This window comes from Mercenaria mercenaria, chromosome 5, assembly GCF_021730395.1.
Source record: "Mercenaria mercenaria strain notata chromosome 5, MADL_Memer_1, whole genome shotgun sequence".
NCBI lineage: Eukaryota > Metazoa > Mollusca > Bivalvia > Venerida > Veneridae > Mercenaria > Mercenaria mercenaria.
In genome coordinates this window covers 91,635,443-91,658,132 of record NC_069365.1, presented here as the reverse complement: position 1 = coordinate 91,658,132, position 22,690 = coordinate 91,635,443, and the positions used below count along the sequence as shown (strand labels likewise).

Sequence of the window (22,690 nt, the reverse complement as noted above, 5' to 3'; positions counted from 1 at the left end):
TTTTGGTAAAACTGTCATTTAATTTTCAATTATGGCATTTTTGATTGCCATTTTATGCTACTCAAGGGCATTTATGGTATAAAATCACAGGTTGTAAAACTTTTCACATAAAAGACCTAATGCTGTAATTAAAATGCATGGATCATCTGTATAGGAAAAATCTCAATCAAGTCAGGCTGAAAAACATTACCCTGCAGGAGCCCAAATGCAATTAATATTATAGGACAATAACCCAGTATGGGATATGTTGGGTTTTAAACTAGAGTGCATAACTATCAAAGAGTTTATGGAACTCAGATGAAAGAAAATTCTTCCTGCAGGTTAGAACTAAGAAAAAATTGGAAATATTTCAAAATCTTAGCAATCAGATTGTAATGAGGCATTTTATACATGCCACATCTTTTTATACTAACATGTTCCAACCCTCGACTCCTAAAATGCTCTCTGAACTTCTCGGAAATGCTCATTGAAGTTCTTCAATGAATGAAAAGTAATGAGGAAAAAAAGAAATATTCAAATTTTGCTTTCTGTCATCATGTATGCCTATATGCTTTTAATGTGTTGTGTTTTTTTTCACTCAAATGCCATTTCGGCAAAATATTCGGCAGTCCTTATTACAATGGTAACTTCATCGCGTTTTTTTTTTTCAAATATTTTAATTTCATTGTGTGTCTGGCTTGACACAGATTCTACAAAATAACATAAAAGTGGTATTCATCATCTTTTTCATTACAGATATGACAAATTATAGAATTACTCAAAAGCAGACCAAGTGTTCGAAATTTGTCTAAATTATAAGCATCAGCCATAAAAGTTGGGATTATATATCTTTAAAGATATTTCTGAATCTGGAATGTACATTAATCCCAGACAGACTGTCTTGAGTTCCTTGTATTAAAACATGTACAATGCATGATGACAGTATATGAGTCTGTATAGGCATATTTATTGGCTATAAAAACATAATATATAAAAATGTTAAAATACTGTAAATCGGATACTATTCAATCACCATGGTTTTATATTTTAGTCAAAATTGGTTAACTTGATCTAATATGTCCCGAAATATTAATCAGCATTCACCACAGTTATCCCCACACAACCTATTTTCAAACACAACTTATTTTCAACTGCCTAGGACTTTGGATGATAAAAATATTTAGAAGCCAAATTTATCAGTTGTGATTGTTTCACTGATTACAGCAGAGACAGAACATGTTAGGAACCTATTCGCCTTCAGTTTTGGTACTTAGAAAATTATATAAATTCCATTAATGTAGCAGTACTATGTTTTCATGAGGTTTTTCTTATTACTAAAAAACCTGCATCTTTCCTTGTCTACTACCTATTCTTGCTTAAGCCAATATCAGTATTTATATATCTTTTGCACTAAATGTTTATTGCTTAATACATGCTTACTGCCAGAATTGTGAAGCATATTATTATTAAATTATTTTGACAATGCAATCATGATGCCTGTCCTTGCAACCTTTTTTTTAAGCAACTTGAAATATTTGGAGTGTCAAAAGCTTAGCAATTATATAATACATTGTCATATGTGGCAGCTATCAATGTAGCAGATGTGACACCCTGGTTCTCTTGAGTAAGTGAGCACATGATATAGTTCTTTAGACAATGCACTAACTTTTGGCTGCCATTTAATTTACCCTACCCCCTGTAATTTAGGTGCCAATTTAGGCAAGTGTACCTACAGTATATTGATCTGCCATGTTGGTTTTAGTGTTTGTTGCCAGACTTGAATTTTGGGTGTATTATGTTTGCCATGTTGTAATGAAACTACAATAAAGGTTTAGTGCTGTTTCATTTTGCTGGAAGGAAAATACCACCCATGTTCGAATATAGGTTGTAAATTTTCAGCATGACTTCCTACTGATGGCTTTCAAAATCATCCTGCCAGGGATTCGATCAGTTAGAAACTTGAAACTTAAATGGTGTGCTTTTATAGCACTTATGCTGATAGAAAGTGTTAGACAATAAACCAAAGATTTGGACTTGCATTTGTACAAAACTGCACAGAAAACTTGTTAAGCGGTTGAAAACTGGTTGTGCCGGGATACTGTAATTTAGTGATATATTACTTTTTATTAATTGGAACATATCCATGACCTGATGTTTATTCAGGTATATCTAAAAGAAAATTGCAATGAAATAATTTCTACAGATGAAATTTTTTTAACACTAGTTTCATATTAATTAAAATCAATCTATAAGAATTAAATAAAATTTCACTAACCTGAATTCATCTAATCACAGAATTTTTAACCATTATACAATCATTTAATCACTCAGAAATCAGTTGTCGTGACAACATGGGCTTTTGACATATCAAAACCATTAATTCCACATAAAACCTGTTTTTATATCACCATGCTATATTTCCCACATGTTGCCCACAATTCCTATGTAAACTTATCCATCTGTCTGCCTCACATATAATACACTCTCTTATTTAAGCCACATAATGAAACTGTCAGTGGAATATATGAGGATATTCCAGGTGCCGCCTTCATACATATAGACCAGGTGAATAGTGATTTCTGGTGGAGATAAATGTTGCTATGTTTACAATGCAATGCTTCACTTCAAGCTTCATGTCTATACTATTTATTCTATTTTCTCTTGCAAATATATTACTATTGTTATTAGTGATATATGCCATTGGGCTTTTATATTTTTTGTCAGGAGAATTAACAGATTCTTTGGGAGATGTACCAAATCATGTAAAACATGTATGCTATGCCACAAGTCACTTAAGGTTTCTTGTCCCTCATACATTTGATTCCAATATATACTGTTTGTCTATGTTAACAAGAACTACAAACATCTAGGGTATACACTGGGAGGTGCAATAATCCATCCACAAGAATTCCTAGCTATTTATTTTATACTAAATACACAGAAGTATCCACTTAGGAAAGCGACCAGAGACATCGTAGCTTTCTAAAATAAGTCACTGATCTAATACACGTTTTCTCACAATTATTTTAAGCAGTACTGTGAAATCATTCAATTTCCTGGGCAAGAAATTTGGTGGTAAAAAAATTGGCCTAAATGGACATTTTTTGGAGACACGAATTCATGGATTTCAAATGTTGAACATTTTTTGTCATTGTTGTTGTTGGGTTAAAATCAACTGACATATTTATAGGCCATATGGCACTTTTCCAGCTTTGGTGGTGGTGGAGGAGACCATGTGCCACTTCATGCATTATTTCATCAACCATCAACCTAAAAAGCCAGCCAAATGGCTTCCTCTTATAAAGAATTCAATACCCCAAGTGAGGCTTGAACCCATGCGTATCGGTGAGGGGCAAGTGATATGAAATCAGTGACCTTAACCACCCGGCCACGGATGCCCCCAAACGTTGAACATAAAATGAATTGGAAGTTTTACTGATCGTTGGGATTTAATTTTGTAGATTAACTCCATCATGAAATCAACAAAAATTAGCCACCCCACAAATATTAATCATTTTACAATATTTCAGGCTTTATATTGAAGAAAACTTACAGTCTTTAAAATCCTTTTTATAAAGTCTAACATGACTGACATACTGACAAATTAGGGAGAGGATGATCCACCAAGTTTAATTTACAGAGAAAATTAATGCCAGCTCCCAAGATTAAACCCAAAAACCCAACGACTGTCCTTTATTTATCTTTGCCATTACCTTAAGTCTTGACAACTTCTTTCCTGTTGTATTAAGTTCTGTGTGAAAAATGTTGCTACACCAAGTGCTTATTGTTGTAATAATCCAATTAAAACTTCTAGCAAAACTAAAAAAGTTTGTTAGTAGAATTCACAGTGTATAACAGACATTTTACGATGTTATGACACTAAGTCTGATATGCTTGTACTTGACTGACATCCTACCACCTACCTTGTGCCACTCAATATAGGGCTGCCGTGCCAATTTGCAAAGTGCTTCACTTCTACCACAAATCCCTTAAAAACTTAAAACCAATTGTAGAAATTACTTTATACCTAAATTAATTTAAGCCTTCTTTACATCTATAAACTCATTAATTTCTATTTTATTACTTGCGGTCTATATATGTATCAAACTGTGCACCCTATGATTTGACATTTATATCTTTTATAGATCATATTTATATGAAGCCTCCCCTCTCATCTCTGTTGGACCTCTACTAGAAATGATAATTAAGACTAAAGTGATTTCAGTGATAATTAAGACTAAAGTGATTTCAGTGATACTCACAGTCATAGAAAAACAGGTATGTGATTCTTACACCACATTTCTATCATTACCTATCAAAACTGGTAGACTGTCTGTTACATTTGTTTCTGTTGTGGTGGTAAGCTGAGTATAACAAAGTAATTATCAAACGTATTAGCAACTTTGCTGGAAAAAAATAATGCAAATAATGGAACCAAATTAACTGTAATTGACAAAGTAACCCTATTACTAGTGCTGAAAAGTAATCCTATTCCAGTACAGAAAGTTAGTACTATAATTATTTTAATTGAAAAGTAATACCATTACTGTATAATATTAAGTAATATGTTTACAATTACCATAAAATTATTTTTGTAATTAGAAAGTAAGAACATTACTGTAGTGGAAAGTAATCCTATTGCTGTAATGGAAAACAATTCATATTACTATAACTGAAAAGTAATTCTATTTTCAACAACCTTTCTGTAATGGAAATGCTCTATCATTGCTGTAATTGAAAAGTAACAAATTACATTTCTGGGTTACTAAAAGTAATTATTAAAAAAAATCAATTAATTAAGTAATCTTAGTGAAAAAATGTCACTGATAAAAAAAAATAAATGTAATTTCTTTTGTTATTTACAAGTACTATCATTACCGCAACTGTCAACACTGGAAGTAATGAATCAATGAAATAGTAATCAACATAAATTCTTACACCAGAACAAAAATCCACCATACTTTCTCAATTGACTCAATTATCACAAATTTAAAAGCAGTTTTCTTAATCACTGCTTATCAATTCTGAAATAAGTTTTATTTCAAGGCAATAAATCAAACGATATGTCATTCTCGATTTGCTATTCTCACTTTTTGCAATTCTCACTTTCACCTGAGACATTTAACAGTCTCAGACTTCAAAGACATAGAAAATCATCTCACTGATTTTCTTCACATTTTCTGTTTCTCAATTTCTGCAAACATCATTAAAAGCATTAATTTCTTCCCTGACTCATTGCTCAAAGCTTCTGATGAACAGAACTGATTACATAACTCTGTTGATTGCAATGTAGCCAATTCCAAAATAAAAACCTTTTCTTTAATTCATCATCACCTTGTTTATTATATTTGGAGAATAATTCACATTTCATAGCAATGCTGGGAAAAAAATCTCATTTTTCTCTGAAAGAGCGAAGCACATTCTCTCAAAAAGCTAAATGAAGAGCAAAGTAGCACCACTCGCCACTCGGAATCATTCTGTGAGTAATCCTAGAAATTTCAAGAAAACAGTTTTGTTTTAACTATCTCTTTTCCTTAAAAAAATAGTACTGCTTGATTTATGACTGCTCTCATCTTTGAACAAAGTACTGATAAGAAACCAAAGTCTAAAATTTAGCAAGAAACAGGCTCGATACTAGAAGTGCTGAGATGCACTGGATCTGCAACAAGAACTGTTTGAATCTCTCTGATGCATAAACTTTGTCTATATCCTGTATGGTCGTCTTAAAGCTAACTTTGTAATGTGATTCGACAGCTAATCATTATAAAACTCAGTATATGGTTAACAATATCTGAAAGTTTAATAAAGCTAAAAGCAACAGCAGACTGTTATAGTTCATCATAAAAGTCTGCAGAGTGGCAGACTGAATGCACTGGTAATGTGCTAGATTATAAAGTCTTGGGTTTGAGTCCTTGCTTCTCCATCTTCAGTAACTAATTTCCTTTTAATTAAGCTCCTCCAACTGAAGCAATTCTTTTGTATCTTCGGATATGATCCACAGGGTTCTTGATGTCATCCTTATGGGCAACCCAACCAATCACAGGTACAGTGAAACTGCTCACTCACACACCAATAGCTCAAGCTGTTAGTCTCAAGCACAAATAGCTCAAAGTGCTGGGCTCAAGCACAAACAGCCTAAGTTGCTGGGGCTCAAGCAGTTGCTGGGCTCAAGTACCAATAGCTCATGCACCAATAGCTCAAGCTGCTGGGCTCAAGCATCAATAGCTCAAGTTGCTGGGCTCAAGCACCAATAACTCAAGTTGCTGGGCTCAAGCACCAACAGCTCAAGTTGCTGGGATCAAGCACCAACAGCTCAAGTTGCTGAGCTCAAGCATCAATAGCTCAAGTTGCTGGGCTCAAGCACCAACAGCTCAGGGCCCTGTTGTTCGAAACTTTAACAGACTGTTAAACTAATCACCTATTAAATTTTGATTCAAAATACTAGTCTTGGTGGGAAACACTAGTCTGATGTTTTATTTTTACTGTAAAGACATTTTAGTGTTTATAAACCTCAAGTCATACATTTGTTTTTCTAAGTTTTCTAAAGTGTCAAAATATTAATCTAAAAGTTAATTGGCTGTTAGCTTAATCAACTGTTAAAGTTTCGAACAACTGGCTCCAGGCTGCTAGGCTCAAGCACCAACAGTTCAGGTTGCTGGGCTCATGCACCGCTCAAGTTGCTAGGCTCAAGCATTAACAGCTCAAGCTCCTGGGCTCAAGCACCGACAGCCCAAGTTGCTGGGCTCAAGCACCAACAGCTCAAGTTGCTGGACTCAAGCACCAATAGCTCAAGCATCAATAGCTCAAGCTGCTTGGCACCAACAGCCCAATCTGCTGGGCTCAAGCACAAACAGCACAAGTTGCTGGACTCAAGCACCAACAGCACAAGTTGTGCTGGGCTCAAGCATCAATAGCTAAAGTTACTGGGCTCAAGCACCAACAGCCCAACCTGCTGGGCTCATGCACAAACAGCACAAGTTGCTGAACTCAAGCACAAACAGCACAAGTTGCGCTGGGCTCAAGCATCAATAGCTCAAGTTGCTGGGCTCAAGCATCAATAGCCAAACCTGCTCGGCTCATGCACCAAAAGCTCAAGTTGCTAGACTCAAGCAAAAACAGCACAAGTTGCGCTGGGCTCAAGCATCAATAGCTCAAGTTGCTGGGCTCAAGCACCAATAGCCTAACCTGCTGGGCTCCAGCACCAACAGCACAAGTTGCACTGGCCTCAAGCATCAATAGCTCAAGTTGCTGGGCTCAAGCACCAACAGCTGAAGCTGCTGGGCTCAAGCACCAACATCTCAAGCTGCTGGGCTCAAGTACCAATAGCTCAAGCTGCTGGGCTCAAGTACTAACAGCTTAAGATGCTGGGCTCAAGTACCAATAGCTCAAGATGCTGGGCTCAAGTACCAACAGCTCAAGATGCTAAGGCTCAAGCACCAATAGCTCAAGATGCTGGGCTCAAGTACCAACAGCTTAAGCTGCTGGGCTCAAGTACCAACAGCTCAAGATGCTAAGGCTCAAGTACCAACAGCTCAAGATGCTGTGGGATTAAAGCACCAATAGCTCAAGCTGTGGGATTCAAGCACCAATAGCTCAAGCTGTGGGATTAAAGCACCAATAGCTCAAGCTGTGGGATTCAAGCACCAATAGCTAAAGCTGTGGGATTCAAGCACCAATAGCTAAAGCTGTGGGATTCAAGCACCAATAGCTCAAGATGCTGGGCTCAAGTGCCGATAGCACAAGTTGCTGGCATCAAGCACCAATAACTAAAGCTGCTGGGCTCAAGCACCAACAGCTCAAGCTGCTGGGCTCAAGCACCAACAGCGCAAGCTGCTGGGCTCAAGCGATTTTAATGGTCCCATTTCACTTATACTGTCTATTTTTTGATTGCTCAAAATCTTAGCTATATATATAGATTACTCAAAAATTTTGCTCAACCCCTTGAGATCTCAAGTGAATGATATGGTGACTTCCTAGGTATAAACTTATATACACACATCATGTGTGGTTTCTTTGATGGTACCAGCATCTACTAGTGTGAACAAGGATGTACCATGTCAACTCTAATTCCTGTTAATGTACATAGAACTATTTGATGTAACAAAAGATGAAAGGATGCCCATGTCTACCACTTAGATAAATGCCAGTTATATATCACCTGGGTACATTCTATATAATCTGATATGCCACCCTGGCAACCAGGAATGCACACTAAACAAGATACTTGCTGCAAAAATCTTTCAACACATAGCTTCCCTGCAGAAATGTCTGTCATTTATTCTGAATGTCTAATTTTTTGTTAGGATTACCTTTTCAATCATTTTTTTTTTCAGTCTTGATTAAACAAGATCTTAATCTGGAAATATCTTTCAACACTTCCAAAACAAAAAACTTCTATCTATTTTGAGTCGCAAGTTTTCTAACTGCTTATTTGTCTGACAGGAGTTCTGCATTCCAATACTTCTGTCAGCTAACCCAACATGCCATCTTGGATTTTGTACCACACTAGGTTCCTCAAGAAACTTTAAACAACTTCCAAACATGAATCAGAAGTAAAGTGCAAATGATTTCAAATGATTATTGCCCAGGGGTCAAACTCAGGACCAGATTGTGTTTGACAGTCCTCTGTTAACTTAATGAGCTACTAACATTTTTTGTTCTTTTCCCTATGATGCTTATAGAATCTAATGGTCTTTAATAAGACCTGGCACAGACAAGGAACAATCAGCTTCTCCAGTCCTGGTTTTTTTTACTGTTTTACAACATAATTCATCAAAATATTCATAAGCATAAGTAATAGGCCTCTAGGGATGAACAAAAAAAGAGCCGTAATTCCTTAAATTATCGTGAGTTGTGACAGTTTTTCGTTCAGCCCTTGATGCATGAAAGACACTGTAAAGCTCAACATGTTGTGCAGGTCACATGCATTCAAATCCTTGGCAAGACACTGTAAAATCATTAATATTTGTTGGGGATAAATTTTTCGTGCATTTCAATCCATGAAATTAAACCCCAAAGAACCAGGAAAATTCTTATATGTTCAAAATGTTTCATAATCTACAAATTTTTATCCCCACGGTTAGGCCAAAACCACCAAATTTAATGCCACAAAATTAACCCTTTCCCTTCTAAATTTCTAAAATGAACTTGTCCATCTTTTAATCTGGACTACACCATTAACTGTTAAAAGAGAGACATACCAAAAAGACACTGACTGAACTGCAAACAGTGCAGGGCATCAGATCAGACCATGATCATGATCAGCACTGGCCGCAAAGGCAGAATTGATCGTGTCCATGTCCAGCATGATATGGGTTAACCAATCTCACAGTATATGATCTTGATGATGACTGACTGAGAACAATGCATCTAAAATTATTTTGTCCTCCACTTCTAATTCATGTGGGGATTTTGTCAGTTACTTGTGTGGGAGTTAGTTCATACTGGTTCTCTTAATTATAAACATCTGATAAACAGAATCTTACAAACAAATCTTTAAACTAACCTGACACTGAAATTCCAAGAATCCAGCAGAACCAAGGAACAAAATCCAAATAGCTAAAAAAACCTAATCTAAAAGCCAGGATCCAGTTACTTTTTCACAAAGAACAGGCAAAGTGAAACCACTTGACAAAATTATACAGATCTTGGATAAATTCAAAGGCACCACTTAATGTAATAGTGAATATATAACTGATCAGAGCCCTGGCAAAATATCAAAGCACTTCACTTGTAATAAAGTGCCTTCACTTACAGCAAGCTCAATGGTGTCAATGTCTTAACAAATTATTTCTGTTTATAGTTTTCTATATAAACAAACAAATTCTGTAAGAATTAATTAATGGTTCTCAGGTGATAACTATAATGAGGATAATGATTATTATGATGATGAGAATTATGGTGATGACTACGATGATTATGATGGTGACTATGAAGATGATGATAAAGACAGAGCTTCTATCATTGAAAGTGATAATGATTGTAGCAATGCTGAATTTGGTGCCAGTGATGATGATGATGATGATGATGATGATGATGATAATAATAATAATGTCTTTATTTACAGAGGCTACACATTTGGGTAACCCAATCTTCCATGTGGGCCTCTCCAGATATTTTATTTACATGCATAATATGTACAGAACAAATGATGATGATGACAATGATGATGATGATCATGATGTGGATGATAATGATGATGATGATGTGGATATTGTGGATGATGATGTTGATGAAGATGATGTTTGCTGAAAAAAATGTTTAATTACAATTATCAATAATAAATTTGAAATGAAATAGCTATGGGGAAAAACGAATTCTTCAAATAGAAATATTCAAAAAAGTAAACTTCAGAATAAGTAAGAGTGCTAAATACAATTATTCTAAATTAACTGGAAACAAAACTGGTGTTTGGAGAGAAATATAATTGTCTGTAACTGTTGCAATAGTACATAAAATTTCTTCTGTAATGCATCAGACTGGAAAAAACGAGCTTTCTAGAAAATTTACACATTTCTCACATTCCTATAAACCAGATTCTGCAGACATCATTTTGTTCACACTGAATAATAAACAAAATTTTCAGTATTGTAGAATAGCACAAAACACATGTTATTAGAGGGCACTGGAAACGGTGAGTTACTGAAACGGCGGGGAGTCATTGATTATGTCCCGGCTAACAAGCTCTCTATAAAACATGTTTGAGTACCAGTCATATGTCAGCATGCTTTGCTCGTTTTCAGCATGTTTCTCGTGCAGGTTTTTCCCATGCAATGAAATTACTGTAATTACCAGGAGAGAATAATAATGATGTGCAGACAGGTCAATCAAAATAACAGAACACAAGTCTCAAGAAGACATGCGCCATAGTTCCAAATGCATAAGCCACTATTCTAACACAACCCTATTTGTTTTCCTACTGGAACTGTGATGTTACGATACAACAAAATCACTGTACCTCTAATTATTATATCATAACATCAAACTTCATAGCAGTGCAGAAACACCTCCCCTAACCCTAACCCTAACCCCCCCCCCCCCCTCCCCCCAACAAAATTGTCAAATATAAAGAACTGTAACTTGGAATTATAAAATAAAATCACTTCTAATAATGTAATGTAATACATACAATTAAAGATATAAAATCTAGCAAATTTTCAAATAAAAAAAAATAAAAAATCTGAAAAAAATAATTTTTACTTGTACATACCAAATAAAAATCCACTTTGAATATTAAAATTCACTTAGAACATTAAACATTCCTAAATATATTTCTTAACATGTTTTGTCCTTATATTTCAAGGGTAATGTCATAAACAGAGAAATTATCTGAAGTGATATATCTGAAGAGGCAATTATTTATATCGATCATGTTTATATATAAAGCAATTTTCAAATCGTGTAAAATCGAAAACTACATTAACCGAATAAAAAGTTATTCTGGTTCTATTTCAAAAACCAATTTTAAAAGTTTAAATGTTGACTTAACAGTTAGTAACCATTAAAAAGAGAATAGGCAAACATTATATGGTATTTATTGGTTCTTTATGTAAATACTGTATTATTTCTTTACGACTATAATTTTATGTATCATTTACAGCTTTGTAATATAAATCAGATTTTATCAGTCGCATTTGCATGGGTAAGTACGGTATTCTTAATAATTTTGCAAACAAATAAATGGCCTGCTCACTTTACAAATACATTCATGCCTTGAACAAATTTGCAGACTCAGTCATAACATCTTTGAAGTTTAATTGACAGGAAAACACAAATACCTTGAAATATAATAGACAAACACCAGTGCATTCTAAAGACAGGTAATTACGCCCATTTGAAAGGCAGTAAATTTGAGCCAGTAAAAGAGATGTGGAATACTGATGTGGAATATGAAAAAATTATGGTACATGCTGTTGGATCCGCCTTATAAACATGACAGGTTTTTTCGCAACTTTTGCCTTCAGATATAAACTGCACATTACTCTAAAATTATATAGGTCTGCGAAGGTGGTAGCATGACCTTTTTCAAATTTTAGAATATATCTATATAAGAATGTCAATTATATGGCCTTATATATTTTGTAGTATTTTTCCAATGCAAAAATCAGATATTAATAAAAATTTAAAAAAAAAAAAAAAAAAAAAAATATTTATAAAAATTTCTGCATTGAAATAAGCAAAATATCCTTAAAATTTCAAAAGTTAAAAAACTTCTAGGTCTTGATAAGAATGATGTATAATCTTAAATGGTATTATCTTTTATAATTATATTTTAAAGAGAACTGAAGGCAAAATTTTGTTACCAAAAAGGTAGATTAATCAGTAAGTCCAAAATTTAAGGGAGGTTATTCTCATTAACCTGATTATGACGGTCTTATATTTCTAGTATTTACACAAGTTAAAAATATTACTTTGCAAATTAAAAGGCAATGGTGAGACAGAGAAAAGAAAAAGGAACTGACATTAATGGTAATAATATATCATGTTTCCTTATATTTTCATACTAAAGGGAAGTAATTCAGATGAAAACATTAACAGGGATTACTGAATGAATTGAAGAAAATGTATGATTCTAATTACATTATGTTATCTATCATACATATATACAAAAAGTATAATGAAGTATATATTTAACATAGATATAATGCAAACCCATGTATATATGCACTCTCCAAAAAAAAATGGAAAATCGAAAATCATGGAAAAACATTTTTGATCAATTCTAAACAAACGTAGAATTTACATTGACACTAGTAAATCACTGCCTTGTTTGAAAGCCACAGCAGAAGCTGTAACACCTTCTGACTTACTAGTGTCTTGAAAGACAAAACAACGCGATAACATATATTTTTTAAATGATTTGCCAGATGCGACTTAAATAAATTAAACTATATACCTTTGTCAGTAATGCTCTGGCCTTGCATTATAACAATGATTCTAGATTTGTGTTTTGGAATGCAATTGTGAAATAGGATACTGTACAGACTGTCTAAATTTTCCTGAAGATGGTAAGATTCAAGTCAGTATGAATCTTGTTTCTTTTTAAATGGGCCATACCATGAGAAAACCAACATAGTGGCTTTGCGACCAGCATGGATCCAGACCAGCCTGCGCATCCGCGCAGTCTGGTCAGGATCCATACTGTTCGCTAACAGTTTCTCTAATTGCAATAGGCTTTGAAAGCGAACAGCATGGATCCTGACCAGACTGGGTGGATGCGCAGGCTGGTCTGGATCCATGCTGGTCGCAAACGCACTATGTTGGTTTTCTCATGGCGCGGCTCAATATTATAATTTCTAAACAACAACTGAAGAGAGACTCAGGTATTTTTCATGAACTGTATCCAAGCTACACATGTTACTCCTAGCTAATACATAAAAATTTATAAGTTTTTCACTTTCTATCATTTTTTGTTGGAAATAGCGTCAAAATATGAAATGTAATGTTTCTTTTATTTATTTATTTATTTATTTTATTTGGGTTTTACGGCGCACCAACACAGTATATGGTTATATGGTGCCAAACAAGACTACAAATTTTGGTTTCACATCTCATTTACATCGAAATAAAAACATGAGGTATGGAAGTAATGTTTCTATCTCATACAAAAATGTACTTATAATGGTTTAAATTTTCTGTCAAAATACTGACCTGAGTGTACCTTAAATTAATGATTTTTCCGTAGCAAAAAACTGACAGTGTTACAGAATGGACGAAATACAGGAAAAAAGACATAATAACTTGGATGCAGTCTATCAATCACTTTTGTTCATAGTGAAAACCTAATTCAAAAATAACTCCATCAAACACACACCAATTAATAAAGAATCCCCTGGGGACCACTTGACTTACTAATTACAAACCATAAAACTTTCACTGGGGACAAATTACCTCCCTTTATGATCTGTTAATCTGGAAAGGAGGCTTGCCCACACTGATGTTTCCTGATAAAAATAATAAGCAACATGATGGCAAGTGATGATTTTGAAATTTATTTCACTTTTACACCCTTTCAGCAGTCAAGTGTCAGAGATAGAGAGGCTTCTGATCCAGAGATAGAGCAGGAGGGGTATGTCATAAAATATCAACATGGTGCCAAATATTATCTTATTAGCTTTTATACCATCATGAAGAAAACTGACCAGCAAAAGAAAGTGATACTTAACCTTTAGCATGCTAGATAAATTGTCGTCTGCTGGAAATGTCGTCTGCTAAAATTGTAAAGTTCATTCAATTTGCTCCAAAATTGGAAGAAATATTGTCAGAGTAGCAAACAGCTTGGAACCTGATCAGACGCCAATTTAATCGGCGTCTGATCTGGTTCCAAGCTGTTTGCAAAGGCTGTTAAATTCGCCTGCAGCAGGCTAAGGGTTAAAACCATTATAGATTAAGGGACATTATGGTATTACAGTAAAACACCAATCACAGGGATGATGGCAAAATGCTTAAGTAATCCAGGCTTTCAAATGATTCAAACATTATAGGAACAACAAGGGAGTACAAGAATTGCTCATGTGAGCTTTGGTGCTCGAGCCATCAAAGCTCAAACCAGCCAACCAAGTCCAACCTAGTGTTAATTCATCGTAATAATTATTATGTGTAATTTCGAACTTTTTGAAAAAAATAAATGTATAAATAAATGGTAATATATTGTATTACCTTGTTTGACTGAGTTATATAAAATTATATCAATATTTAATCTTGATCTATATATGTCAATTTTTTATTATCAAATGCAAAAGTATCAGGCTTTTTTTGCGTATTTTTCATTTCAAAGTGCTGTTTCCTCAAAAACCCTACTCTAAAAAAAATTTCTGGAGACCTATTGATCAGAAATGCCCAGTAATAAATCCATTTGCCTGAACATACAAAACCTTTACTCATTCAAAATTAATCTAATCATTAATCAATGGAATCCATTTTCCATTTATTTACCATCTCCTTAAACTTGTTTTAAAACATCAGTGATGCATTATGGGTTAAATACCCTCACTTCCTGTCAGTGAATAAAACTTCCATTAATTTTTGGAAAAACTTTTGCCAAGAAAAATATTTGCAGAGACTGAATGAAAAAAAAAACTCAATTAATGGAAGCAAAGTTGTGATGAAAGGAAAATGTCTTCCATCTTTCATAAACAAGCACTTGTACATCTGTGTAATTTACTTGTTTTCTGATAGTTCCAGTAATTCATATGTCTTCTATCAAAGGTGGTGAAATGATAAATAGCCAACTATTTCAGCAATTAATTATATGAAACAAAATGGACATTGCAGAAGAATCCCTGTGCATGTTCAATATAATGCTTTTATGGATTTTGAATTCATCACTAAATTCTACATTTATCAAGATGACATGGTCAATTATTGTTTTTCCTGTTTGGATTTTGCTATTGAAAAAAGACCAATTTAGCCTTGTAATAAATCAAGCAGCACCATTTTCTTACCTGAAAAACTGTTCCATGAATAATTCCAAACAAATACCTTATCTTCTGCACTTCTGCAGTTCACATTTCAGAAAAACAAATTGCTGATATTTAAATTGGCACAAACAGAAAAGTATGTTTTTATCTCCAAAACACTGTTTTCAACTCAGTCACAACAAAACTCTTACAACTGATTACGGTATTTACCAAGGTATAAAAGTAAGTTGCCACATGAATTTCAATATACAGAAGTAAAAAAAAAAATCCAGCGCAAGATCTGTGTTTCTCCTTGAAAAAACAAAAACTGCAAAAAAAAATGTAACACATATTTCAGCATTCACTAAATGAAGTAAAAAAAATGTATGCCAGTGTTGTTTTCTTCTCAACCAAAAAAAAGTCAATCCTTAAGAAATAAAGGAAGCCTGCACCTGTTTTACGCAGTCTTCAGTTGATTGTAATGAGGGCCCCTAAAGATCAGTTTACCGACGGCATGTTCTAATCTCTGGCCTGGCCTGGCCCGGCCTGGCCTGGCCTGGCCTGGCCCGATGAGCTCTATTTTCGACTGGGCCGGGCCAGGCCAGGCCAGGCCAGGCCAGGCCAGGCCAGATTTTATTATACATAGAGAAATGAATGGCATAAAATCTAAATATACAATTACAATAGCAGGCAGTATTAACCTGCATTGTTTACTTGCTGCATGTCAACCAGTCCTCTGGAGAATCATTAATTAGCCGTCATTCATCTTATTTGAAATACAGATTTGCACTGAAGAAAATGGTGTAACTAAATGATAACTACCCATTTTTTCTGTAATCAAATTATTTAAAGTCAACTTTAACACTTGGTTTTAAAACTAATGGCTTATTTCATTGATAAGTTTACCTGCTGCAATATAACTGAATATTTACATGCACTGAGAACACATCTCTTTGGGAATTGTAATTACAGGTTGTGTCCCTACTATCCTTAGCTGACCTTCTAACTGTTCAGTTGAACTTTTAATGTGTTTGGTTTAGTTAAGCTGATGTTCAATTTATGGAAGAGTAATGAAAATAATATTCATTAACTGTGGGACCTCTAACTCATTGTCAGGGTGTTGGCATTTTAGATTATTGATATTTTTCTTGCACAAAAAAATAATGGTGCATTGTGTTTATGTTATTTCTAAGTGATATATTTCATGCTAAAAGATGCTCTTGAGCCTGTTTCACAAGACTTTGTATGATTTTTTTCCACATACTTAGATCAATATAAAAACAATCTTACAAAAATATTCAGTATGTGTATAACCTAAACTACAAAATTTATATATCGCTTCCCCACACCATACTATCCCAGGTTCTAGAACGGAGGTAGCATTATTTTAGAAATTGAAAGTTGTTGTCCGTTAGTATTGACAGGTGCCTCTCTTTATTTTACATCATATTTGTAACCTGAAAATATCTAAATTGACCAAAATAATATGCAAAGTTTACCAATGGCACAGAGGCGTAGTGGTAAGTTCTCCGACTTTCACACATGTTACCGTGGGTTCGATTTCAATTCAGATTGTTTTCACTAAATCAATATAATGTCATTTTATTGATACTGGTTTTATTCTTACAACATTTTATGGTAATAACTTGTATGTAGAAGAATGTCAAATACTTGTGTATTTCTTTCAATAAATGAACAATAAATCACGGTAAGTGATAATTTTCCTGCATTCTAAGTTTACAGAGGAAATTTTAAAAAAATGATAATGAAAATGGTCAAACAGGTGTTTCGAACTTACAGTCCCGAGATTGGTAGCTGAACGTTTTGTCAGCACAGCTTTATCTGCATGTACGACCTGGCAGTAAAGAAATGTTTATATTTTATTTGGTTTTCAATATTTATATTTTTATTTATGTTTGGGCACAATTTTTTTTTTTACGGAAGCATACAAAATATATTCTTGAGTGCTAGTTCAATAATTTCGGACCCTCAATAGACAAAATAATAAAATTAGTTAGGTTATTCAATTTGGGGAAAACCAAACCACCAGTCAAGGGTCAATTGAGGTGGAGGTCCCCTGATAATAGTCATAACAATTAATCAGGCATCACCTTTAAATTAGACATAATAGTTATGTTAGCTACAGGCTTATTCCCAGGTGTATAATTTTACAGAGTGGGAGTTCAAAATGTATTTATATAATGTCTGAAATATCCAAACTTATTCCAAAAGTCAGATTTTAAAGAAATCACTTTCACGAAATTGAAATCTATGGCCTGGCCTGGCCTGGCCTGGCCCGGCTCAGTCGGAAATTGGGCTCATCGGGCCAGGCCAGGCCAGGCCAGGCCGGGCCAGGCCAGGCCAGAGATTAGAACATGCCTTTACCGACAACTCTGCACCATTAGCAATTCTGTACAGAGATGCAAAACATATGGTGCTAGGGAGGGATCTTTTCTTACCTCTTAAAACAATGCTATTATAACAAATGTTCAAGTTATAAACCTGCAGAAAACAATATAAGAAAAGTTTTTAGAGGTTTAGTACATTTTATACTGATTTATAGTTGAGAATGCATTATATTTGCTCGGTTTTAGCTATTTTTCGACAGTATTGCAGTTATACCAATATCAAGAAGCTTACAACTTCCCCACATGCATCAAGACTGTTGAGAATGCATTATATTAGACAATATACCTCAACCGTTCCAATTCAGTATTGAGCATTTACAGTTCTAACACTTTTTCACTGGGCTCTACATATTGAGCAAATTCCTTTTTTCTTTTTTTTTTTTGGATTTAACGTCACACCGACACATGTTAGGTCATATGGCGACTTTTCAGCTTTAATTGTGGAGGAAGACCCCAGGTGCCCCTCTGTGCAATATTTCATCACGAGCGGGAACCTGGGTAGAACCACCGACCTTCCATAAGCCAGCTGGATGGCTTCCTCACATGAAGAATTCAACGCCCCGAGTGAGGCTCGAACCCACATCGATGAGGGGCAAGTGATTTAAGTCAGCGACCTTAACCACTCGGCCACGGAGGCCCCACATATTGAGCAAAAACAAAACAAACTTACCCCTTATTTTGAAAGCAGTGACAGCAAAATATTTGTCTATAAATCCAATCTCTGAAAAGAAAATACAAACAGGTTATATATTTATTATCCATAATGAATTATCTATATTGCATCAGCAAATTAAATACCAGGATGACAGAAGCTGCACAAAACACTTACCCTGTAAAACTGTATTATTCACATTAATTATAGCCAGTAAGACATTTTTAATTATGTCACATGTATAAATATCCCATATTTTTAATTAACATAATTATATTTTTATTGTTTTCCTATAAACAGTGCAAAGATAATGAAATGCAAGCATCTGGATCACAGACTGCCTATACCAACTTTTTGCTGGAGAATGAAATCTGTCAGCCAATCAGAAGACAGAAGCTAGATTATAGCTTAATTTTTATTTGGGTCATTAAACCAAGAGGTGGTTGTGGTCCTGTATTGCTCACCGCAACACCTAACATAAATGTTTGGGGAAAAACACATGAAAACCAACCCTGGATACAGAGATGAACATGTCTCCTTTTGTCTTTTGGTTGATTATTTGGTTTAAAAATTATTCAACACACCAAGGGCACCATTATAACAGCTTATCCAGAGCAGGTAAGCTTAAAAGCTGCTTTGTTACCACTTGACAAAAACTGAGTTTGCCTCCCCCACACCCCACAAAAAATAATTTATATATCTATAGTTGTGTTACATTTGTAAAGAGCTCATCAAAATCTAATTAATCTAAACATATTTTATTTCCTCCAACTGCTTGACATAATTATGTCAAAGTTGTCTTGGAATTGTACTTTTTCTGTCGTCTTCAAGACGGGGTCATGAAAAGTATATAAAAAGCATGTACTTTTATGACTCCGCATGAAGAGTACTCATTTAATCTTACTTCATAAAATGCTACAAAACAAGCTTTTTTCAAGAGGTTTCACAATTATTATTACTGGATATATACTTTTCTGTGTGCAAAATTTTCTTGACGTCATCTGTATGAATTGCAGTCATGTTTTGCACCTCAGATTCCACCAGAGGTGAATATAGAAATTAGTATTTGTTTCTTTTTTAGTTTGTTGACTTTTGAGTCATACCATTACATGTTATGTTTTAATGATTTCAAGACACAACATGCTCCTCCAGGCATTATTTCGAAAGCAGGTGCAGGGGCCAACCAAAACTGCAATCAGGCCCAAGTGTAACAATCACCCTCCAACGAGCCATTTAGAACTTGAGCTATTACTAACAGACACCACCTTTCTACAGGGAAAGTACAATGTTGTGATCATGACCTTTGACTTTCAGATTTGACCTTAACCTTGAATCTAATGACCTGCATCATGCACTCTGCATGTTGCCTTGATATGGTAAAATGATACTAGTTTGTATGAAAATCCTTCCAGCAGTTAAGAAGATATGGAGCTGAAACAAATTTGAGATATTTGATACATGACCTTTAAGTGTGACCTTGACCTTGGACCTGGTGACCTTGGTTGTGAGCTCTGCATGGCATCTTGATAAGTTTAATATCTGATGCTTGTTTTGTGAAAATCTTCCAAGCTGTTGAGAAGATATGTAGCGGACACAAAGTTACACTACCTAATGTTTGACGTCCAAGTTTGACCTTGACCTTGGACCAACCGACAAGGGCTTTGCGCTATGCATGTCATCTTGCTGAGGTTAACAACTAGTGTTTGTTTCAAAAATGACTTCCCAGGGATTAGGGCAATAACGAGTGGACACAAATATGTACGGATGAATGGACCAACTGATAGAATAGTGGACATGCCTGACTCCAATGTAGCCCCCATATATAGACAGTACTTCTTATCTGAGGGTATCACAAAGCAAACTGAAAATTGCAGAACCAGGCCTGGGTGGAACCTTGACTGTCCAGCAAGTAAAAGAATGAAAGCAGAAACAGGAACCACTGTAGTCTTCAGCAAGCGAATCAAAAAGCAGAAATGGGAATGAGGTCATTGCGGAACCTTCAATCTCCAGCAAGTCAAAGATTACAGAAAACCAACTTGAGAATCATGTTTTCTTGACAAAACTTACTTTCCTATTTCTGTACCAGTTTTATGACCATTTGAGAGTGAATGTCAGATCGGTTTTATAACGTGACAACTATTTAAGCTTTTACTTTACAAATTTACATAAATTTAATCAACAACAATAAACGAGAAAGCATAAAGCTAGCGCCAACCGGAATAAATTTTATCACCAGCGATTCTACAAGCTCTTCGCAACAAGAATCACAATGTTTTCAATGTCTTGAATTACAGTAACTTGTAACTTCCACAATTTAATTGGCAAATTCTTTGACTATTTGTTTTGTAGAAATTGTTAAATTTGAGAAACACCATATGGCTTGGAAATTCAACAAATTCTGTGAAATCAGCATGGAAACAATAAATCTTTTATCTACCGTTTACATTCTGCTGACATCCAAGCTTATGGTTGTGGAGAACATCCATAAACATGTGACATGTTTACACAAACTTTCAACATATTTAGTATAATTGCAAGAAATACAACAAAAAACATTAACTTTTTGTAAGCTGTTTTTTCTTCATTTTATAAACAATGCTCCTTTTTCTAAAAAAAAATGTCAGGACTTTCTAGAAATATGATACAGAAAACGATTAATAACAAATTAGTACATTTTTAGATGTACAGATAGGGCAAAGCTATATTCCCCACACCCACTCCCCCCACAACCCCCCCCCCCCCCACCCCCTTACAATCATACAAATTACGAAATAATTGTATTGTCTTGTCTTGCCAAAAGCCTGCATGAATTCATTCATACTACATCTGAGTTTGTAACAGAATTTATTCCTTGGAAAATTTATATGATAGTTAATCACAGAGTGCCTTCTTTTCTCAATCAATGCATGTTATTAAATTAATTCAGGAGACATTCCCTAGATACATGTATAGCAGATCAAAGTTTGACAGCATGTTAACATATGAAGCCAGTAAGGGTCAATCATCATGTTTATTTAATATTGTACATGTACCAGTGGAAGATGAACGATTATTGCTTTTTCTCATCAATCACGTAAGGGCGAGTCTTAGACATGCTTTTTGTAAAATTTCTTGAGAATCTCTGTTTCATCCAGTATAGATTATACATCACACATGGGGAAGAATATTATTTTTTATAAATTCTCAAAATTCTAGATCCCTGAAAATGGTTTGACAATACCAGCAGATAGATAAGATATATTAAACATCACATTTCATCCAGTCATATGAAAACAAGTCTTGAAATTTGGAGAAAAGTATTGTATATTTTCTAGAAGAACAATTTTAGATCGGGCGTGCGCCAGGATCTGATCATTATATTGACCGATAATGCACTGTCATAAAAGCAAGTTCCTTTCAATATTCGACAGACCTTTTCTGCTGTATTCTTTAAAGACACTGACCTCCAGACTTTGGCTAAAATGATCTTTCTTTAACTAAAGTTGGGTCATTTATTATAAACATTAGAACATGATTTTTGTTTCTAAACTGTCTTAAAAAAAGCCAAATCAAGAGAAAGAAAACATGCCTGAGTCTGGAATCAAATCCAGGCTTCGTGGCCATACAAATTTTTCTGCATTCTTGACCATTACCATACATGCCATAATTTTTCCGGACCTTTCCGGGATTCTGAGTTAAAATTTCTGGGATTTTTACCCTTTGTCCGGGACATACACTGTGACATTACTATTCGTCTGTTTCATGCATAAATATCATAAAATTACAGCCGTTTCCGGAGATAAACATTGTTCCCTCACTTAGGAATAATTTGTAGCAAATGTCGTCTAGCTTTCTAAGGGAGATAAATAGGGTAATTTACGTATATAGTTTGGCACGTGAATTGGTTGCGTTCCCGAGGTGAACTGAATTGGGAGACTTGCTATATACGAAGAATTAATCTGGTCATCGTGATTTAGAATCCAGCTTATTTGGTATCTTTTTAAAGCTTAAAAGTTTACCTAATCATTAATAAAATGGAATCCTCAAAGGAATGAAATAAATCTTGTAGATAAAATTAATATAAAATATTTCAATTTTCAAGGACCGGCCGGCAAAGGCATTCAATAGTCAAAAGTTTAATTTAGAATATGTGTGACAATCAATCTACATTTTGAAAGATTACAACCTTTTAAAATAATTATCGTTTAATTGACCGTTATCAGCCATTTCTTCCAATCAAGGCTACATGTAGCTTCACCGCCTACGTGCTAACA

At 34.6% G+C, this 22,690-nt stretch overlaps 1 protein-coding gene across 22 annotated transcripts in view; it reads right to left on the bottom strand.

Annotated features, from left to right (window-relative positions):
• Window positions 1–22,690, bottom strand: part of LOC123558649 (teneurin-m-like) — a 241,368-nt gene that overhangs the window by 138,060 nt on the left and 80,618 nt on the right. For 18 of the 22 annotated variants that reach the window (XM_053544291.1, XM_053544306.1, XM_053544307.1 and 15 more), the window contains one exon: window positions 18,456–18,506. The gene's annotated coding sequence lies outside the window, so the exon portion shown is untranslated. Of the gene's footprint in view, window positions 1–2,254; window positions 2,447–9,484; window positions 9,602–11,188; window positions 11,255–18,455; window positions 18,507–18,614; window positions 18,715–22,690 lie in introns of those variants that run through there. The other 4 variants (XM_053544299.1, XM_053544303.1, XM_053544302.1 and 1 more) reach the window with 4 other exon arrangements.